Source organism: Gekko japonicus, unplaced genomic scaffold (assembly GCF_001447785.1).
Source record: "Gekko japonicus isolate JY-2015 unplaced genomic scaffold, Gekko_japonicus_V1.1 scaffold547, whole genome shotgun sequence".
NCBI lineage: Eukaryota > Metazoa > Chordata > Lepidosauria > Squamata > Gekkonidae > Gekko > Gekko japonicus.
The window spans coordinates 285,612-291,127 of record NW_015167551.1 but is presented as its reverse complement, the minus strand read 5'-3'; the positions used below and the strand labels follow the sequence as shown (position 1 = coordinate 291,127).

The following is a 5,516-nucleotide window of genomic DNA, read 5'->3' as shown; positions in this document are numbered from 1 at the left end:
GTAGGGAAGGATACACAAAGGATAGATTTGAAAACATAAGGACAGGCCAGAGATAAACTGCCTCAGGATGTGGAGGTTTCCCTTCAGTCACCATGGCTACTAATAACCATTCATTGCCCATATTTGAGTGAATGGAAAGGAAGAAGCAGTTCAAATGGTGAATGGGATTTCAGTTGTGTTCTCTACTGATTCCCTGTTAACAAAAGGAAGCCATGCAATATTAATAATAATGCCTGTTCAGTAATGACAGCATTCTCAGCAACAAGCCATTTGCAGGCCCAAAGACAACCCCAACATCCAAGAAGCCTCTGAATATAGCACAAGTAAGCAGATCTGTAGCATCACCTTCACAAAATGCCCAGCAGAGTTTAGTTTACAACTAAAGGGGCAACTGTTAATCTGTACTGAAACCAAATGGATTTATCTTAAAGAAATGCTTCAGACCTTGTGGGGCACATATCCAACCCAGTAGAAGATGTTCGTAATCTTTTGCTTCATACTCTGCTGTAGACCACTTACATGCCGGAGCAGGAGGGAGATTGGGGCCAAAAATGAGTTACCATCCCATACACTCCATCCCTTTGTCATGCCAAACAGACCAAAACACTCAATGCAACATGCAGTCAGTTTATGGAATTCACCATCCTCAAAAGTTGTGATGGTTTTCTTAAAGAGAATCTACACAAAATCATGGAGGATAGTCTAAGCAGCTATGAGCCTCAACAGCACTTTTACTTTCTGAAGCAATATAACCAAATTTCAGGTGAGAGACAATGGGAAAAGGCATTTGCCTTCAAGACCATTACGCTAACCACTACTGGAAACAGAATGCTGGACAAGAAGGCTATATATAACCTAATGAACAACTCTGTGCCATATTATAGCTATTGCCCAATTATCATTACCCTGATGCCTATTATAACCTGATCTGAAACTTCTGGCCCTGCCTGATTGATTCATCTACAACTCAGCCCTACATACTTTTCATGACTAGGTGCTGCTTGCTAAAAGTCAGATGAGTTACGGGGTGGTGGTGGTATATAATCATCTAAACCAGTCATCCTAAACATACAGAATCTCAAAACTCAGCAGGGCTTATTTTCTAAGTTAATGTATTTAGGATCCGGTCGAAAGCAAGAAATTGCAAGTAGATAAATAGGTACCACTTCAGTGGGAAGGTAACAGCGTTCTGTGCGCCTTGGTGTTTAATCATGCTGGCCACATGACCACGGAAATGTCTTCGGACAGCGCTGGCTCTTCGGCTTTGAAACGGAGATGAGCACCGCAACCCTAGGGTCGGACTCGACTGGCTTTCGGGCAAGGGAACCTTTACCTTTACTTTACAAGATCAAAAGTTATAACTATGCATTACAACATTCCAATTGGTGGACAACTTGCAGCCACCAAGGCTGTGAGCACACACCTTTGAATCCAGAGTATCTCAGCCCTCATAACCCCCCTTTCCACTCCTTTGAGAGAAAGAGAGAGATCTGAATGCATAATGGGAACGAATTCAACATACTTTCCAGATGCTAAATAATTCTGCTTGAAAGAAATAAAGCAAGATATACTATCAGCCTCCACATGACAGATAGGCATGCAAAGCACTTACTCAAAATACAGATGGTATAAACGGAGTTGCCCATCAATTATTTGTAAGCACCAGGTGATGTCTCAACGGCCTGATTCAGTGTAACACAGCTTTCCCCTCTTCAATGTGCTGAAGGAGCGGTTTTCCTACACTTACACCATACCAAGCCACCATTACCCACCAGTCTCCTATCCCCTCCGCCCTGATCCTGAAAGGCAGAGCAGGTGGGATGGCGTTAGTACAGTACAGAAAGGATGAGGAAGATGAAAAGGGAGACAGGGGTTTCCTAGGCATTGAGCTTTTTGGACCAGCAAAAGAGCCAAACAAAGCTGCACCTGTCAAAACTCCCATGCCACTCTTAGAGGCACCAGCTCCCTCCATTCCCCTTCGCACCTGGACCAGGACCCCCACCCTACTTCCTCAGCCCCCATTTCCGATCTTTTTTCCCCCCACCCCTCCCCCGGGAAAATGAAGACCCCCCCCCACCGGCCCCCTCCCAACAGGTGCCACACCCTTTTTTATTCGTTATACCCCCTCACTCAAATCCTTCTACTCGCCGGGCCCCACTGAGCTCCTTCGTCCTCCCACCTCTTCCTTCCCGTCTCCTTTTCACCCGGCTTCTGACTGAAGACTCCGCCAGCGTCGAGCTCCCCCAGACCGCCCCGGATGTTCCGCTGCCACCACCAGGGCGCGCGCGCGGGGGGGGGCGCGTCTTCCGGAAGTGACATACCGACGTTGTTCCTGGCCGGCTTGTACGGAATTCGGAACACGGAGGCCCTTATGGAGGCTGTCATCTTGGTTGCCTTCAGGCTGGTGCTATTTTTTAAAAAAAACACTAGCTGTCTTTTAATAGTTGATGCTAAAATAAAAGTTTTCTCTCTAAACTTTTCGTGCCCCTTTGCTATGTGTAGTAATTTATTGGAAATGGCCAAAGGTGTTAGGTAAAATTGCGAAGACAGAAAATGCGAAGGTTGTTTGGAAATAACAATAAAAACAAGTTAGATTAAACATTAAGAAAAAACAATAAAATTTCCTAGCCTAAAAACAAAACAAAACCCCTACTTTAAAAAGTACTGTAGCTCTTTAATATTCTCATGCTTTTCAAAATTATCTCTCATACCTTTTTTAAAAAAGCACTGCTATAACATTTTAATAGTGTGGTGAAACACAGGGAATTTTTGGGAATTTACCAGTAATAAAATATATTTTTATTTGATTTTGCACCATTGCCTTTGCCTTGTTTTTATCTCCTTTGATTGCAGAGCAGCAGCTTATAGTGACGAACTTTAACTTTAAAAAAGTTAAAATTATATCTTGCATTTTAAAAAGTTCATTGCTTGGAAAACCAGTAATTCCCATATTTCCATAGCTTAGAAAAATGCTTTAATCATTGCCAGTGCACTTTATTTGGCATTTTCGTGGTGATAACAACAGCGGGGGACAGGGGACGGGACGGGTTCATCATTAACAAAAATGGCAATATTAACCTGGAGGGAAGTTAATTGCTCATTTGTAATAATGTTGCTAAAGAGCAGGGTAGGCATGACTGATTGCTGTCTGGGAGCTGGCTTTGTGCCGTTGTGGCTGCCGCTATAACATGAGGCTGAATACTGGTGCTGTCTTGTCTGCCCTGCCAGGTGCCTGTTTCGCTTGCCCTTCCTGCAAGTCTTACAGGCTTGTCAGCATGCACTGAATTTTTAAATTTTGGATAAGGGTGGCACACCTTGCAGGGTTGCCAACAGCCAGGTGTGGCCTGGAAACCTGGAATTACAACTCATCTTCAGAAGAGCAGGATTACAGTGCCATAGCACCTTAAAAGATGAAGCCTTTGACAAAGGGAGCGTTGATTCAAAAAAGCTAAGGTGCTATTGTACTCAGATCTTGCTTCACTACTGCAGACCAACATGGCTACCCACTTGAAACTCATCTCCAAAGATTAATGCTCCTGGACCTGAAGGAAACAGCAATTTTGGAGGCTAAAGGCTTCACATCCTTTCTGAGCTCCCTTCCCATATGCTGCCATCCTCTGGCATCTGCCTATTATTTGGCCAAGATCAAACACTTCCCTGAAGCCAAGAATGCCACTCTTGAAGGTGACAGCTTTTTCAAATCTTGTTTGCTAACAAGGATAGCTATGCAGGCTCCTTAGAATGAAGGCCTGTGGCACTCAGTTGCCCTAGCAACATAGGCAAACTTACCCTCCTGGCCACCTACTGTTCAGCCTTGAATGCACCCCAGGACTGAGAAAAATTGGCTTGTGGCCTGCTTAACACATCTGCTTTCTTTTAATAATTGGCTTGATTGTTGGTTATTTTTGTTCGTCACAATAAGCTGCTGCTCTGCAATCAAAGGAGATAAAAACAAGGCAAAGGCAATGGTGCAAAATCAAATAAAAATATATTTTATTGCTGTTAAATTCCCAAAAATTCCCTGGGTTTTGCCAACAGGTTTCATCAGGGGAATCTGTTTGTCTTGTAGTAGTTCTGAGTAAAAGATCAGTAAAAGAACAGGTCTTTTTGAAAGAGTAAAAGATCAGTTCTTTTTGAAGACCTACTACTAGACGAACAGATTCCCCTGCCTTATGTTTTATCTCCTGGGATTGGTGTGGCTCTTCGTCTTCTTGCTCTTGTGATAAGAGATCACCAATCAAAGCCAAATTGTGACCAATTCTTATTCACAAAAACCTAGTATCAATATCTGTTCTGATCTGGATGGCCCAGGCAAGTCTGATCTCGTCAACTCTTAAAAGCTAAACGTGGCTAGCTGTAGTTACTACTTAAATGGGAGACTACCAAGGAAGTTCATGGTTGCAGTGCAGAGGCAGGCAATGGCAAATCACCTCTGTTCAACTCTTGCCTTGAAAACCCTATGATGGCACTTTGCCTACAGACAGGATCACAATTCAAGTCAATTTCATTGGTTGTCAGTTGCAATGTCAACCTGGTTGGCCTAGGCTAACCTGATCTCAAAAACTAAGGCGCCTTGGCTCTGGGTAGTACTTGGTCTGGAGACCACCAAAGTAGCCCAGGGTTGCTAAGTCTAAGGTTCTTCTTTTTAGTAAAAGGTGGAAGATAAAAAAAAGTGGTTGGTAGGAGGTCAACCTATGGAGCAAGTAGAGCATTTTAAATATTTAGGAATCATCTTTAAAGCAAATAATTCCTGGAAGATGCACTTGAACTCTGCTGTTAGAGCCGCTAAGAGTGCTAGGAAGGCCATCTCAAGATTTTATTATTCCACGGATGGCCAATATGTTCCTGCGGCAGTTAAAGTATTCACCGCTAAAGTTACTGGGCTGATGTTATATGCCACCGGAGTCTGAATCAGTGCAGTAACAGACAATATTAACAGATCTCTATTAAGATTCCTATACAATATTCTGGGAACACCTCAGTGTGTCTCTGGAACAGCCCTGAGAGCTCATGTTGGGGAGATGTCTTATGAAGGAAAGGCCTGGGGAAGAGCATTCGACTTGAAAATTAGGACTCTACATTCAAACCCAGATCTACGCCTCCTTGGACTAGTTAAGCTGGACCATCACACAAGTGATTGGGACAGATTACTGGACCATAACCTATTATGTCTGGATATCACCCATGGCGTGACAGAAGTCACAAGTAGACAAGAACTGTCACAGCTTATTAAAAAGACATTTGAGAGACTTTGACTACGAGAACATGTTGATTAGAGCCCACAGAGTATGCTCAACCTTTTCAGTAGGCATTCAGCCTCCAACAACAATGCCAAGCTACTTATCTGAGATATGTCTTCTAAAGTATAGAAGGGCATTCATGCCAGCGAGCCTGAATGCCCTACCTTCAGCTGTGATGTCAGGAAGATTTAATGGGATTTCATACTCAGATTGACTCTGTAATTGCAACAGCAGTAAAATTGACTCTGGGGATCATATTCTGCTTGATTGCCCTGG

The 5,516-nt window shown here is 43.4% G+C and overlaps 1 protein-coding gene across 2 annotated transcripts in view; it reads right to left on the bottom strand.

The window, feature by feature from the left end:
* Nucleotides 1-2,278, bottom strand: part of LYPLA2 (lysophospholipase II) — a 30,039-nt gene extending 27,761 nt beyond the window's left edge. Inside the window, exon 1 of one of the 2 annotated variants that reach the window (XM_015413699.1) lies at nucleotides 2,180-2,278. The gene's annotated coding sequence lies outside the window, so the exon portion shown is untranslated. Of the gene's footprint in view, nucleotides 1-1,612; nucleotides 1,634-2,179 lie in introns of those variants that run through there. The other variant, XM_015413700.1, reaches the window with a different exon arrangement.
* Between the last annotated feature and the right edge of the window lie 3,238 nt (nucleotides 2,279-5,516).